Source organism: Macrotis lagotis, chromosome 1 (genome assembly GCF_037893015.1).
Source record: "Macrotis lagotis isolate mMagLag1 chromosome 1, bilby.v1.9.chrom.fasta, whole genome shotgun sequence".
Taxonomy (NCBI): Eukaryota; Metazoa; Chordata; class Mammalia; order Peramelemorphia; family Peramelidae; genus Macrotis; species Macrotis lagotis.
Genome location: NC_133658.1, coordinates 859,161,341 through 859,178,301, shown reverse-complemented (window position 1 = coordinate 859,178,301; position 16,961 = coordinate 859,161,341).

The following is a 16,961-nucleotide window of genomic DNA, read 5'->3' as shown; positions in this document are numbered from 1 at the left end:
TAGTTGTGGAACTATGGGCAAATCAATTCACCTCTCTCAGCCTCATTTTCCTTGAGTGTAAAATGGGGTTAAGAACAGTGCCTACCTCTCAAAGAGGTGTTGTGGGGTTCAAATGAGATAATATTTGTAAAGTATTTTGTAGATGAAATCTCTTATCAGTATTATTACTTGTACTATAGCAGCTCACATTGATCATTACTTGGGCCATAATCATTTCCATTTCTGGATGTTTTTAGGTTTACAAAGTGTTTTGCATCAGTTATTTCATTTGCACTTACAATCTATGAAGTTGATACTATTAGTATCCCCATTTTACAGATGAGGAAACTAAGACTATCAAATACTGTACCTTGGAGTTATAGAGATATATGTCTGTGTCTGAGAACAAACTCAAGCCCAGTTCTTTCTGACTCTAAGAATGTATTTCCTACACCTTAGTGGACGGTTATAGGCTAGAGTCAACCTATTTGAATGGGGTAGGCAAGCAAAGTTGATTTGCCAACTCTAGAGAAGATTGCCCAAAGAGAACCAGATATTGGGAAAAAATGATAAGCCAAGGATGATGACAGGAATAGCCTGTGAGAAATTCTGAGTCCCTGAGTGGTTTCCTCTATACTTTCCTAACAGCCTGGATGCCTGTTGGGTCCAGACTGCCTTTATCATTATGGGCTGTTACTCTATAAGGTGCTAAATCCTGTGCTAGGTCATGGGAGAAGCATGAAGCTGAAATAAAGTACAATTTCTACAGATGAGGGGTTCACAATCTCGCTGGAGAAGAGGGCAAATGTACGTGAAACATTATTGATGCAAGAGAGTAACTCATTCATTCAAAAATATTAACATGCTTCCAACTCCATGAAAGCATGCTCTATCTAGCATGATATTGTATTCACTAGTTGCTTAATAAATGAGTGATGAATTGAAATGATTCTTATCTCACCAACTAGACTTTGAATTTTATCTTGGCTTTCTGTGAGACTTTCTTGGCAATTTCCCTATCATATAATGCAGGAATGAATGAATGAATGAATGAATGAATGAATGAATGAATGAAAATCATCTATTAAGCACCTATTGCACGACAGTCACTGTTAAGTACTGGGGATGCAAAGTCCCTACCCTCATGGAACTTAAAATCTGATAGGGTAGTTCAACTCATATAGAGAAAAGGTAACTAGGGAAGGGAATTTTATTCTGTTAATATGGAAAAGGCAGGATGCAGAAGACAGAAGACCTTGGGTGGATGGATGGATGAATATAAAGTTATTGCTTATAGTAAATGACAAGTAAGTAAAGGTTTGGAATCAAAACATCCCAGACTTATGAGAGACCTTAGAGGTTTTCTAGTTAACCTCCCACCCTAAGCCAGAATCTTTTGCACAGTATCCCTGCCCAAAGACTTCTGATGTTGGATAGTTCACTGCTCTGTAAGGCAGCCTGTCCATTATGGGACAACTCTGAGTGTTAGGGAACTCCTTTTTATATTAAAACAAAATCTGCCTCCCTCAGGTCCAACTCTTTGTAAATCATTCAAGCACTGTTATTAAACTATTAAACCTAGTCCTAAATGCTATCCTCTGGAATCACACAGACCAATAGTCTTTCCCCACAAAAGTCACTTCAGATATTGCAAGACCAAAGAGTGGTGTCTTTGCACAGTACTATTCATTTTAATCCAAATTACTTGCATGTCAAGACATCGTTTATTTGATGTCATGGTCTTCTTCAAGACTGAAGGACAGGGGCAGCTAGGTGGCACAGTGGATAGAGCACCGGCCCTGGAATCAGGAGTACCTGAATTCAAATCCAGCCGAAGACACTTAATAATTACCTAGCTGTGTGGCCTTGGGCAAACCACTCAACTCCATTTCCTTGCAAAAACTAAAAAAAAAAAAAAAAAGACTGAAGGACAACTTACTTATTATGTCATCATAAAATCTCTTTCTGTTTTTAACTTCTCTGTTCTTTCAACTGATTTTCATTTCCATGGGGTTCTCAGTTCCTTTATGAATATGGCCATCATCGTTGGGACCTGTTCAGGGTGGCTGCTGCATCACATTGTTGACTTCTACTGTGGAACAGTCTCTGAAAATTCACAGGTCTTTTTTGGCATGAGCTGTCTATCCATTCTTTCACCATGTACTTATATGGATTTCTTTTTTGAGCTTTAACAAAGGACTTTACATTTATCCTTATTCAATTTCATCTTAGTGATTAGACAATCAGTTTCCAAATCACTCTACTCCAGGTGATTAGGCTTTAAAAACAAGCCTATGAGTTGAACTCCCTGATCTGCCCAAGGTCAGTCAAACAGACTGAGTATTCAACCTTCAAGCTGAGGAAGAATTTATGACCTTATTAGGAATCACCAAGCTACTATAGGCCTAAGAGTTAGGGGACTCCTCCTAAAACTGGGAAATATAAGAGGTGGCCTTTTGATTTCTTGGTGACTCCATAACTTAGCAACCAAAAGGTAGATCCCATTGATGTTTGTCCTTCATTCTTTTTTTAAGAAAGATTTTATTTATTTTGAGTTTTACAATTTTTCCCCTAATCTTGCTTCCCTCCCCCACCCCCCACAGAAGGCAGTCTGTTAGTCTTTACATTGTTTTCCTGGTATTCACTGATCTAAGTTGAATGTGATAAGAGAGAAATCATATCCTTAAGGAATAAAAATAAAGTATAAAAGATCAAAATTACATAATAAGATAATGTTGTTTTTTTTTAATTTAAAGGTAATAGTCTGGTCTTTGTTCAAACTCTGCAATTCTTTCTCTGTATACAGATAGTATTCTCCATCCCAGATAGCCCAAAATTGTCCCTGATTATTGCACTGATGGAATGAGCAAGTCCATCAAGGTTGATCATCACCCCATGTTGCTGTTAGTTGTACAATGTTCTTCTGGTTCTGCCCATCTAGCTCAGCATCAGTTCATGCAAATCCTTCCAGGCTTCCCTGAATCCCCATCCCTCCTGGTTTCTAATAGAAAAATACTGTTCCATGACATACATATACCACAGTTTGTTAAGCCATTTTCCAATTGAACATCCTTCATTCTTGAAGACCATGATGTCAGTGGAGGTGATAATAAGACAAGCATATGAATCAGATTTGAGTGAGGGAGTGCTGTGCTAAGTTACCAGCCTCACTTTCTCCTTCAGAGACATCTGGGTTCAGTGGCCAGATGTGAATAGGGATGACTGGAGATGGCCCTGGATGCAAGGCAATCAGGGTTAAGTGACTTGTCCAAGGTCACCAGCTAGTGGGTGGCAAGTGTCTGAGGCTGTACTCCTAACTCCAAGGCCAGGGCTATGCCACCTAGCTGCCTAAACAGCCTCAGACACTTGATACTTGCTAGCTGTGTGACCTGGGGGAATTTACTTAACTCCATCACCCCACCAAAAAAAAAGGCTCCCATTAGATCAGAGAAAGAAATATGTCTCTTCTATGAGAATTTATCTCAAGGACAGGACCATTTTACCTTTCTCAGGCAAGAGGTTTGGTAGACTCCATGCCCAAAATATAATATATACTCTAGATGTAAGTGACTTTAGGGACTTTGAGACATATTATTGTTCTCACCTAATCTTTACTTCTCAGAGCTACAGGACCCTCGAGAACCCTATCTGGGCTTTTGGCCAGGTTGCTGGTGGTTGCTCAGTGACTGAAGGAAACAGAACTGGTAATCTTGTGAAACCGTGACCCAAGTCAACTTTTAGAAAGATGGATATGTAGAGCCTCAAAATTGGAAGAGATCTTAGAATATAGGACAGAGAATTTCTTTAAAAGTAAAGCACTAAAAAAAGTCAAGCACTTAAACAGGAAGGAAAAGGACCCTTATGTAGAAGGATATTTAATAGCAACCCTTTTCTGGTAGCAAGGAACTGGAAATCGAGGGGAGGTTCATCAGCTGAGCAGTGGCTGAACAAATTGGGGAATGTGATTAAGATGAAATGCTATTCTGTTTCAAGAAATGATGAACAGGATGTTCTCAGTAAAAAACTTCAATGAGCAGATGCGATGGTAAATGAACTATATACAAAGTAACGGCAATGTTGTAGGATGATCAGTTGTAAAAATGACTTAGCGTTTCTCAGCAATGATATGACCCAAGACAACTCTGAAGGACTTATGGTAAAGAATACCCAGCCATCCCAAAAACAGAACTGATGGTGCCTAAATAAAGATGGAAACATATTTTTTAAGAAAAACTTTATTTTTCTTGAAATTTCTTTCTTACTAGGGGCGGGCAGAATTATGTTTTACTGCATGACTACTGGGGTAATGTTTTTCTAACCTATATCAAATAACTTACTTTCTCAATGTAGGGAGTAGGATGGGAGGAAGGGAGAGAATGTGAAACTCAAGGTTTTACAAGTGAATGTTGAAACTTGCTTTTGCATGTAACTGGGGGAAAATAAAAAGACAAACTCATCAGAACTATAAGAACCTTGGAATGTCAGAGTTGAAAGGGTTATTAGAACCTGGAATGAGAGAGATGGGAGTGTCCTTAGAACTTGGAATGTCAGAGTTAGGCAAACTGTTACAACACAGAATGTTAGAGTGGAGAGAGATCTTAGAATGTTGTAATAATTAATTATGCTCAAAGAGTAATTAAACTTTCCATACCCTTTGACCCAGCAATAACTGTACTTGGTCTATTTCCAAAGATGATTAGGAAAAAGAAAAAGAACCTATATGTTCTAAAATGATTGTGGCTGCTCTCTTTGTGGTGGTTGTGATGGAATACTATTGTGCTATAAGAAATGATGAGCTCAATGATTTTATAAAAGCATGGAAAGACTCACATGAAATAATGAAGAGTGAAATAAGCAGAATCAAGGGAATAACAGCAATATTTTTAAGAATGATTTTGAACAAATAAGTAATTTTGACTATTATAAATAACTAAATTAATCTTATGAAGAAAGACACTATCTTCATTCAGAGAAAGAACTAATTAAAAGAAATATGAATAGAAAAAATTATATTTATATGTTTGTATCTAATGGTAGCCATCTCTACCTCTGTTGGTGGAAAAAAAAGGGAAAATTACATGATCATTTTGCTGCATATTTGAAAGGAGTATATAGTAAGTTGTGCATAGTAGATTTTCAGTTTTATGTGCAATCACCTTTTATTGTTTTATGTTATGGAAATGCTTCTTTTATTCCATAAATGAAAAAAGAACACAGAATGACAGAGCTGAGAGAGCCCTTAGAACACAGAATGTCAGATTTGGGAGAGATCTTATTACATAGAATGTCAGAGCTGGGAGAATCCTTTAGAACATAGAATGTCAGAGCTGAAAGGGTTTTTTAGAATGTGTAATTTTAAAACCAGAAGGAACCTTAAAACATAAAATATTTGATAGCTGGAAGAAACTTCAGAGATCATTGAGTGGAACTCTCTTCAATTTACAGAGGATGAATTGAAGGTCAAGACCACACAATGTTAACAATTGCTAAAAAAAACTAGAGGTTGGATGTGGTCATCTCTGCCTTCTCTCACAAAACCCGTCATGGCATGAATCATCCTCCATCCTGATCAGTCACCCATAGCCTGCTGTCTAGGCCACAAACTCCCTAGAACAACTGGAATAATACCAAAGCCACCCAGAAAGTTAATGGCACAGTGTGACCTAGAACCCAGGTTTCCCATTTTCAGTTTCAATATTCTTTGTAACAGAGCCTTTGGAGTAGGTTTTCTATTATACCACAAAATAAACCTTTAAGCCTCACTGTTGACATCTGTAAAACGGGGATGATATTTATTACCTTTCCTACCTCCAGTGGGCTTCCCTGAAACTCCAGTGAGATAATGGGAAAGAGGAAGTGCTTTGTAAACCTTAAAATACCATAAGGATGCAAGCTATTGTTACATAATTATTTGAACACATATAAATGTTTATAGCATATTTGAAAATCTTTCAAGCTGTTAAAAGCTATAGGCTATTGTCAAAGATGGCTATTATTCTCATGATAATGACTTCTTTGTGACTACATCTGCTATAAATTAAAAATTTATGTGATTTTATAAAAATGGGACCCCACCTAATTACTGTTAGTTGGCCTGTGTTTATTAATAGTTGCTGACATTTATATTTGAGAATAGCAGTTGACTTTGTGGTCATCTCATTTGAGCTCACAACAACTCTGTGAGCTAAGTGCTGTAGAGATTTTCATCCTGATTTTACATCTTAGGGAAACTTAGTCAAGGTATAATCAAGTAATCCATCCATTGTTGGGGATGGGTCTCTTCTGACTCTTCACACATTACCTCCCCTAAATAATCTTCGTGATAGCAATAACTCATGCCTGTAGAGAGGGTTGTACTTTTCAGAGTGCTTTAAGCTAAAATGTTATTTAGAGCCTACCACAATAATGAGGAAATAATTACCAAAGGGAATGAACCTGTGAGTTAGGTAGCACAGCTATTAGCAGGCTCTGGGAGGGTGATTTGTGTATGGTTAGGACTGAGTCAAAAAGCCAGAACTAGAATCAATCATCCGTATCCTCAGTGAGTGTTTTTGATAGCACCATTTTGCTCCCCAAATTTGTTCCGCACCTTCCTGGAAGTCATGCCACCATGTTGGTCTTCTTCATGTAGTTTTCAGTTTCTTTGTCATTCATCAGTCTCATGGTGAGCAAAGGATGGTCCAAGTGGGAGGATTCCTCATTAGGGTAACCTTCAACTCTGACAAGGACAATGACTAGGGATTGGGATCCATTAAACTCTGACTACTATAGTTTATTTTATATTATCTAGAGTGTGTTCTATGATCTTTCTTAGGATGATCCCATGATGTTGGTTTCTTAGAATTTTGTAAGTTAAATTGTCACCCTTCTTCTGGGGAATGCAAATGCAATTGATATTACCTGCTGTTGTTGTTGTTTGTCCTTTCTCTAGAAATTCAGCCCTGGAGCATTTGTAAAAGACTCCTCATTGGTGGAGAGGATGATGACTTTATAGTCTACAACTGAATGAGGGATGGAGTTGGGAGAAGAGAGACATTCTTCCCCATTCTAGCTATAAGAGTTAAAAAAAAATACAGATCCAGACATTCTGTGGGGAGAGGTTTTAATTGTTTCTGAGTTTCTTTTGCTTTCACCCTTAAAAGCAATGAAATCTCTCTTTTTACCCAAACATGGCCCCATGGTACCTGAGATCATAGTTAAAATCCTACACATTTCCCTTCTTGACAGACCTCTTTAGATGGAAGGACAATCCATTCCACTCCATTTTTGAGATCAAAGTTGCCAGAGTAGACCTAAAAACAGATGTCTTTTATTACCCATCAATTAGCCCCTGACTTTCAGGCTTGAAAACCATGCCTCTGCCACTGTAAAATTCTGTGCCTCATCCTGGAGCATCCAGGGAGCATGTGAAGGAAGGAAGGAAGGAAGGAAGGAAGGAAGGAAGGAAGGAAGGAGGGAGGGAGGGAGGGAGGGAGGGAGGGAGGGAGGGAAGGAAGGAAGGAAGGAAGGAAGGAAGGGAAGAAGAGAGGAAGGAAGGATTAAAGAAAGGAAGGAAGACAGAAAGGAAATGAGGAAGGGAGGGAGAAAGAAAGGAAGGAAAGGAGGAAGGTAAGAAAGAAAGAAGAAAAGAAGGAAAGGAAGAAGGGAGAGAGGAAGGGAGGAAGGAAGAAGAATTTATTAAGCCTTTCATATATACTGAGCACTATCCTAAGGTGATGATACATATTCAAGAAAAAAAAAAGTTTCTGCTCTCAAGGAACTTATATCCTAAAAGGGGGAAGACAACCCATAAAAGAAACTAAATAGTTTGAAGTCCAAAGGCCTGGAAAAAGACCAGGAGGAGAATGAAGATCAGCCTAGGCTCCTCCACAAAATGGAGGCCCCAGGAAGAATTCACTACTAGAATCAAACAGGCCTTACAAAGAGATATTCTGGTTTATGAAGGCCAGAGGCCTTCTTTCCTTCCATCCCTTTCTTTACTCAGATACTGGTTTACCACATCATCACTTATTTGGAGAGTCTTTTACTGTCAAACTGAAATAAGTGGAAGAGGCTGATCAAGATTCCTTTTTAAAACTCCTAAAACACAATACAGGGTCTTTGGGACTGCCATGAGAATCTCAGGTTTCTCATGCTGTAGAGTAGGGCTTGGCTCAGCAATCCTGGTTATGGTCCCCTTGAAGTGAAAATCAGTGGCCTTCAAAAGCAATCTTCAGAATAAGGACATCCTCATAACTGACTCTCCTGATGATTCGAGACACCCATGAAGAAGTAAGAAAAGGTAGATGGTATCTGAAATTTTCCTGGAATGAGAAGAGAGAAAATAAAAGTAGAGGTGAGAAGCAGACAGAATTCTATAGAACTTCAGCTAAAGATCTTCAGAGAGAAGACAAGGAGGGCAACTTCTGTTTACTTTAGGATTTTTTTTTTAGGTTTTTGCAAGGCAAATGGGGTTAAATGGCTTGCCCAAGGCCACACAGCTAGGTGTCTGAGACCAGATTTGAACCCAGGTACTCCTGACTCCAGGGCAGGTGCTTTATCCACTGCACCACCTAGCCGCCCCTACTTTAAGATTTCCACAGAAATCTGTCAGTACAGACCAAAGGCAGAACAAGTTGACATGTCAAGTGAAAATGTGGGAAAGCCTTGGAAAAAAGTGAGAAAGCTTTCTTCAGAGACTTGATAAGGAATCTCTCACAAGTAAGCCGGTGGTTCTGCAATCAAGTAATTTGCTATGAAATTCATATATACACACACATGTTCTAGGAGTTTTAAAAGGAAGAGATGATGTCTGCTTGTATGAATGTGTGTATGTATACATACACACATATACACATGCACATACACACACACACATATATATAAATTTCAGAGTAATTTACAGTAAGTCAGGGAGTAAGCTACATTTGGGTCTCTTCTGGTGCTCAGAGTAATAATTATATGAAAACAAAATCTAGATTGATTTCCATCCCAAAGAAAGTGAAAGCATGTAAGGAATCCATTTCTTTATGCATCCATGGGGAAGATGAAGAATTCCTTGAAAGAATGTCTAGAACGGTTGAGGTATGCTTTGAGACAACTAGGTGGTGCTCTCCACTGGACCTTAGCCAGAAAAACCTGAATGCTAACCCTGCCTCAAGTACTTCTCAGCCTTGTGACTTTGGCCAAGTCATGCAACCATATGTAAAAAGGGAATGCTAATGATGTCTATTTCTAGCACTGTGTGGATCAAATGAGATAATATTTGGAAAGAGTTATGTAAACCTTAAAATGTTATGTAAATGTGCTAATATTTATTTCTATATCTGTAATAATGGGCTAGTGTTATTATTAGTATAAAGTTGGTAAAGGGTTTAGAGACAAGAACAGATTACATTCCCTTGGGTGGTCCCCAGATCCTTATTTGCATAGGACCCTTACCTTTCAGGTGAGACATTCTAGGAACTGCCCTCAGCTCCACCCTGTGAATAAAAGATTTCCTTAAACTTCCCTTAGGATGGACAATGGAATATCAAAAGTTTCTAACACAAGTGTCTTGAAGGGACTAACTAGTTTTCTTTCCTTTCCCATCTTCCAGAACTGCCAGCCTCGGGCTCCTTTGCCTTGGGGAATCCATTTCCATGTGATATCTACTTTTGGAAGCTAGATGAACAGGAATCAATAAAATCTCTTTTGTTCATTTTGAGCCCCCAGCTGGTAGTCTCAGGGATTAGACAATCTATTTCTGACTGGTGAATCTATATCACAATATAAAATCTCCTATGCTTTTTATGCTTTACCCATTCCTTACCCTCCATCCCCACCCCTACCCCCATTCAGCTATATTTAACCCCCAAGTACATATGCACAAAACCAATACTGAAAAAATCATGGAATCTTAGAGAAATCAGTTTCTTTTTTTTTTAATTGCAAAATATAAAATCAAAACAAACTCTTATTTGGGAATTCAGGATTGGACTCAAGATTGAATCTCAAGAGTGAAAGAGAAACAAAGGATAGAAAAATAAGGATGTCACCTGTTCTGTTTTCATCATCAGGGATGGCTATGGCCACAGGGATCTGTTCCAAGGTTCAGCTACAGTTTCACTTTTTCACTTCCTGTTAGTATCCTTCTAGGTCAGTAGTGTGCAGCAGCAGCTATAGTGATACAAACTTGCCCCCTCACCTCCTCAGCTGCAATTCTGGTCCTCAGATATTTCCATTTTGGTGCCACTATTTTTCCTCCCAAGATTTCAGGTCTCCCTCCTTCTCTAGGATGAGGAAAAATAGCTCCCAAAGTCCTTGAAGATAATTATTTCAGTCAGACTCTCACAAACTCCTTGGGAGAAGGAGCACTATAAATGAAAAATAAGGTTCAAAGGTGAAATGAAAAGGAAAAAGAATTTGACAGGGAGGAAGGGGAATCCTAAACAGAGTTAGGAGGTGGGATGATGGAAGAGGGTGACCTGGAAGGACTACTGAATTCTCTTGCAGGAGAGGGGCAAGCTGTATGGACAGTTCAGTTAGGAAGTCAATTCGTGTGCTCTATGGAATGATATGGTACTGTCCAAAAAGATGATACCTCATAATAATTAGAATATAAGAGGTAATTCTCAATGAGTAGAGAAGAGTTGGGCAGTAGGGAGAGAATTCGGAATGTAACAGTTTTTAAAAATTAAAAATAAATGTTTAAAAATATTTTTTATTTTATATTTTATTTCTAATATATATTATTTTATATATAATTTCTTTCCCCCAATTACATGATAAAACAATTTAAACTAATTTTTTAAAGTTTTTGAATTCCAAATTCTATTTATCTCTCCTCCTTCTCTCTCGTCCTCCCTCCCTGAACCATTACTCAATTAGATATAGATAATCCATGTGTAATTATGTAAAACAATAATTTTTTAAAAAGAAAAAAGAAGAGGAAGTATTATAGTGGTAATTGGGGACTACTTACTGGGGAATATTGAATTGATCATTGCTTGAACTGGCATATACAGATCAGTCAGTCAATCAACAAGTATTTCTTTTGTTGTTGTTTTTGCAAGGCAATGGAGTTAAGTGACTTGCCCAAGGCCGCACAGCTAGGTAATTATTAAGTGTCTGAGGTTGGATTTGAACTCAGGTCCTCCTGACTCCAGGGCTGGTGCTCTATCCACTGTGCCACCTAACTGCCTCTCAACAAGTATCTCTTAAGCAATTAGGTATATTGACTTTTCAGTGTGTTTATTTACAACAGGATGGAGAACTTTCAGTGACTTGTAGAATTACCCATTTCTGGTGACTCATATGGTGAATTGATGATAAAGATAGAAGGAACCTCAAAAAACATTGCTGGGTTATCACAAAGTTCTGGACAGGAACTGAGGACTTCGTGGTTATAGGTGGTATCTTCACCCCTCCTGCCAGTTAAAAGTATAGACTTGAGAAGAGAAATATAGTCTTGGGAATATCCATTTTTAAAAAAAATGGTGTCTAACAATGAACCACAACTTAAGATATAGGAAGGATGGTCTCTTGTGTAGGGATGGAGAACACCTAACAAGAGTCAGGAAAAAAAAATATGTTTGCCTGGAGGTTTGCAAATCTCATCAAAGGAACTCTAAACTAAAAATACAGAGTGTTTAAAACTGTTCCTTGGAATATAAATTGTATTTATATAAAACTGAAAACAACCTAAATATCCAACAGTATAGGAATGGTCAAATAGCTGATAGTTTATTGCTGTAATGGAATACTATAATGCAATTAAAACAGACAAGGAAGAGGATTAAAGAAATCTGGAAAGACCTTTATGAAATAATGCAGAGTGAGAAAAGTAGACTCACAAAATGAAGAACAAATCAATGACAATCACATGAAGTAAAGTGAATGGGAATGAATGGAAAGATGTTGATGCACAGAGGGAAAAAACTGAAAAACATGATACTTTGCATTTAAATAAAATTTAATGTAATAGTTTTTAAGCAAAAGTAGTTCTCTTCATTAATGCTTGCTATAGTTTCCAAGTAAAACTTAAAAAGGGAGGATAAAACCACTTACATTTCTCTGCCAAACCAAATATAACAAAGAGTAGCAGAGACAGCAGAGGAAGAAGAATAAAATCAAAGGACACCTATAATTCAAAAGAAGACACTATCCAAGAAGAAGACTAACCATTAAAGATGGAGTATTAGAGAAATATATACAAATGCACAAACTATGGATGATATGGGTCAGCTAGGTGGTACCTTGGTGCACAGAGCACTGGACCTGAAGTCAGGAAGACCTCAATTCAAATCCAATCTCAAATGCTTTCTAGACAAATCGTTTTTATCTCTCTCAATCTCAACTAAAATAAAAATAATAATTTTACCTATTTCCTGGGTTGTTGGGAGGATAAAATGGTATAAAATTTGCAAAGCACTTTGAAAATTTTAAAGTTTATAAATACTAATACAATAACAACTACTATTAATGATTAGATCCTAATACAAGGAGGAAATCAATCTCATTGGAATCATTGACTCTTGGTTATATGGTATCCAAAGATGGAGTACAGTGTTGGAAGGTTATAATTTACTCAAAAGGGACTACATAAGCAAAATGTACAGTGGAAATAATGTATGTAAACTGAAGGATGCAAGCAAATCAATGAACTGGAGGTTGCAAGGTAGAAATACTTTTCAAAGAGGACTGAGGCAAGGCCAAACAGGAGTGATATTGTGTTGAAAATTTGGTACTTTTTGTCCAGAAAGAGTGTATAGTAGCAGCTACCAGATACCAGCCTTGATAGAGTATCAATGGAGAATTTCAATTATCCAAATATCTACTGGAATTCTCTGCCAGAAAAGGAGCAGCTGACAAATTTTTGATTTGCTTTAATAATTTCAATCTTCAAACTATGGGAAAAAAAGTAAAAAGGAGGAACTACTTCTCTGGATTTCATTCTGTCCAGAAAGGAAGAATTAGAGCTTGAAGGAGAAAGACAAATCTCAGAGATCATGATAAAGAAAAGAAAGCTGAGATTCATTTGATATATACTCTATATTTTGGGACAGATTTATTAGAGTTCAGCAAACAAATAGGAGAGTCCTGTGACCCAAAATACCAGAGGAGAAGCCAACTCAGGAGACATAGGAAACTATCAAGAATGGAATTCTGTTGACAAAAGCACAAAAACATTCTGTTGATCAAAAAGGGGGGAGCAGTCTAAAGAGGCCAATTAACATGAGATAGTACAGGGACAGAGACAGGACCTTAGTAGACACCCACAGTTAGAGTGTGTCAACAGCCAAAGAAGCTGATTCACTCTTGGACTTCATTAATAGAAGCTTAACATCCAGGAGGAAGGAAATAATAATTCCACTCTTCTCTTCCCTGGTCAGATGACATCTGGAATACTTGTGTTCAGTTCTGAATGCCATACTTTTGGAAAACACTGACAAAGAACACTGGAATTGTAGTCACAGGACCTAGGTTTGAATTTCTATCTTGAACTCATTTATCTGTGTGACTGGTTTGTCACTGCTCTAGAACACAATTTCCTCATCTGTAAAATGATAGGATTAAAGTAGATAACTCATAATCTGTTCCAGGTCTAGAGCTATGAATCTGTCAGGACAATGAGCAAACTGAAGACCATGCCATTTTGGGGGTAAGTGAAAGGATCTGGGAATATTTAAAAGACTTGGGAGAAATGATAGCTGTCTTTATGTACTGGGAGAGCTGTCATAGGAAAGAGGGATTAGACTGTGGTGATAGAAAGCAGACAGTCATTAGGGGGGAAATCCATGCCTCAGGGGTTCAGGATGTAGCTTAGATCCTCACTGTCTTTGAAATATGTCTTAGTGGAACAATGCCCCAGCCTGGCTTGCACAATGGTATGGTTAAGTCTGGATAGTATAAGGCCATAAGGATGTGTGAGTGAAATTATGCTGGGCAGGGCAACTTTAAATTCGTAAAACTGTTTGTAAAATTTGGAACTTTCAAAGCAGTTGACCATTCTCTTCTTCTTCTTCTTCTTTTTTTTTTTTTGCAAGGCAAATGGGGGTTAAGTGGCTTGCCCAAGGCCACACAGCTAGGTAATTTTTAAGTGTCTGAGATTGGATTTGAACTCAGGTACTCCTGACTCCAAGGCCGGTGCTTTATCCACTACGCCACCTAGCCGCCCCCCTGACCATTCTCTTCTTAGAATAACTTTGTGGGGGTTATTTAAGGCTGAAACTAGAGTTGGGTCTGGGAAGAACAATTCCAAAAGCCTCCATCAGGTGTGATTAGGGGATTGCAGGTTGAGAGCATTGGTACAAAGAGCCATCCAAGGGGGTGAATACACAAATCCAAGCATTAGACCCTCGGAGTTAGCTACTTACTTCTGAGGTGGCCCATTTAATTTTGGACAGTTCTACATATTAGGAAAAAAATTAAAAATAAAAATAAAAAGCGTGCTTTAATGAAAAAATGAATATATTTTCCAAAAAAAAAATAGTGCAAAGAGTGGCTTTCTTTTGGATGTCTTTTCCTTTTCTTTAGCATTCCTGTCATTACTACAAAATGGTTTGCAACCTCAGAGAAATCCTTGATTCTTCCTACTCCCTTACTCCTCATTGTTGTTTCTATCTCCATAGATAACTTACAGCTATCCCTTTCTTTCCTCTCTACCTACACAACCACCATGAAGTATATAAAGAAAATCTAATCTCACACAGATATAGTTTTGGTTGTTTTTTTTTTCTCCCTAAGTCATACCTAAAACTATGACTTTGACTTCCTGATTCTGCAATTTGATCAGGTTCTGCATTCTGGTTTTGTCCTTTGGGATTAAGTATTCATTTAGTCATTCAATATAACTGTTAAACTACCTCCAGAAAAATGGCGTTTGCATAGAAATGGGATTAAGTGACTTGCCCAAGGTCACACAACTAGGTAATTTTTTTGAAGTGTCTGACATCAAACTTGAACTCAGGTCCTCCTGATTCCAGGGCTGGTGGTGCTCTATCCACTGAGCCACCTAGCTGCCCCTCAAGGTGTATTTTAAGTTTAATCGCCACCATTAAGATTTTCACCATCACATTCTTACTCTGGATAATTAACAAAACAATAAATAAAACCCTCCTGTATTTCTAATATGTAAATATTTTCTGATGTGTAAATACTTTCAATGAAAATTTAACAATCAGTTCTTACTAGTAAGTATCCCTAGATACAATGATTAAAATCCTAAATGGACCCTACCCTCCAGAGATTTACAATCTAAGTAGAATTAATTAGCTCTCTCTTTTTCACATGAAAGCTCTTCAAAGATATGAGGACACCTTCAACTCCTTCCTGTAAGTGACCTTTGTCATGATACTTAGTGTGACATGGGAAATCCTTGGGACAAGAGATAATTCTGAAATTGTTTCAATTAATGGATAGCAATGGTCATGCTTGTCTGCTTCTATGAACAAAAAGCAGCTGACTTGGGATATCTGATCTTGACTAGATGACATTAATTTGAACTGGTTTCTCCACCTTTTTTAGTTCTGTCAATGAGTGTTGGATTTTTGTGCCAAACATAAATTGCCCTCCTTGGACGCATTTTCAATTCTTGGACTTTTAAGAATGGATGTCAACATGATTGTACATGTTTTAGGAGGGAAGAGAGATTGGTAGAGAAATAAGGACCTCAAAAGCTTGCAAAAGCATAAATGTAGAATACTTTTGCATGTAATTGGAAATAAAATGTAATTAAATTTTGAAACAAGGATGGATGTCACTGCAAGAAATGCACAAGTTATGGTTTGTACAGAGCACACTTCAATGACTATGAGAGAAATTGCTGTGGTTGTTGGTGTGGGAAAGGCAAGTATTTCAAGGATCATTCAAGGCCACATGAAATATAATCATTTATCCTGGAGTTCAAAGAAAAGTTCGGTCAAAAATGAAAAAAAAAACCCCCACTAAGATCTAACAAACAATTGCTGTAGAGCAGATTAAATTATTTTCAGAAAAATAAGTAAAGAACTTTTTGGAGGTACATGGAAGTTGCCAAAGTTGTTTTTGATTCCTTTAAAGTAGTGGTTCTCATAGTATCTGGATGCCTTAAACTGTGGAACATCCACCAAAAAAAAGGGGGGGGAGGTATTTATTACTTCCAATAGCTCTAGAAGTCCCACTGAGTAAAGAATGTTCTCTCTTAAATACAGGATGTACCAAAAGTTCTAGTGTAGTTTAAAGGACTTCAAGTTTATTTTTTAAAAACACTCCAGATAACAATGAACTAAAAATGATTCCTTACTCTTGAAACTGCTCCGTCCCCCAGGTAACTATTTTTCTGTATGGGTGTCGGTCTTCTTTCTTTTACTCTTTATTACATCCTAGAATTGGCCAAGAAATGAAGTCAAATTCATTGGCCTATCATCTGCAGAATCCACTTTCTTCCCTGTTTTGAAAATAGGGATAGAATTTTACCCTTTTCTTGACCTAGGGCTCCTTCCCTTTTCTCCACAGTTTGGCTTACATTCAAACATTCTTTCCAATGTCCTGGGAAATAGGTTATGTGAACTCATTGACCCAAACTCTTAGAGGATAAGTAGGTGCCCTGTTACTATATCTTTACTTATCTTGGATTTCAACCCACTGGTTGGCTTTTTCCCTCCTTTACTTTCCAGTCTGAAGATCTATTTTCTTGTTATAGAGCATAAACAAAGTGAGGGCTGATCAGATCCACCTTTCCTCTGTTGCTAATGTCTTCATTTCTTCTACTTTGAATTTGTCTTTGATCCAAGATAATTTTTTTAAAACGATGTCTTTTCCTTTTCTTTAGCATTCCTGTCATTACTACAAAATGGTTTGCAACCTCAGAGAAATCCTCGATTCTTCCTACTCCCTTACTCCTCATTGTTGTTTCTATCTCCATAGATAACTTACAGCTATCCCTTTCTTTCCTCTCTACCTACACAAGCACCATGATGATTCTGCTCCTCATCATATCTCATCAGGACAATTGCAATAATATCCCAAGAAATCCCCTTGTC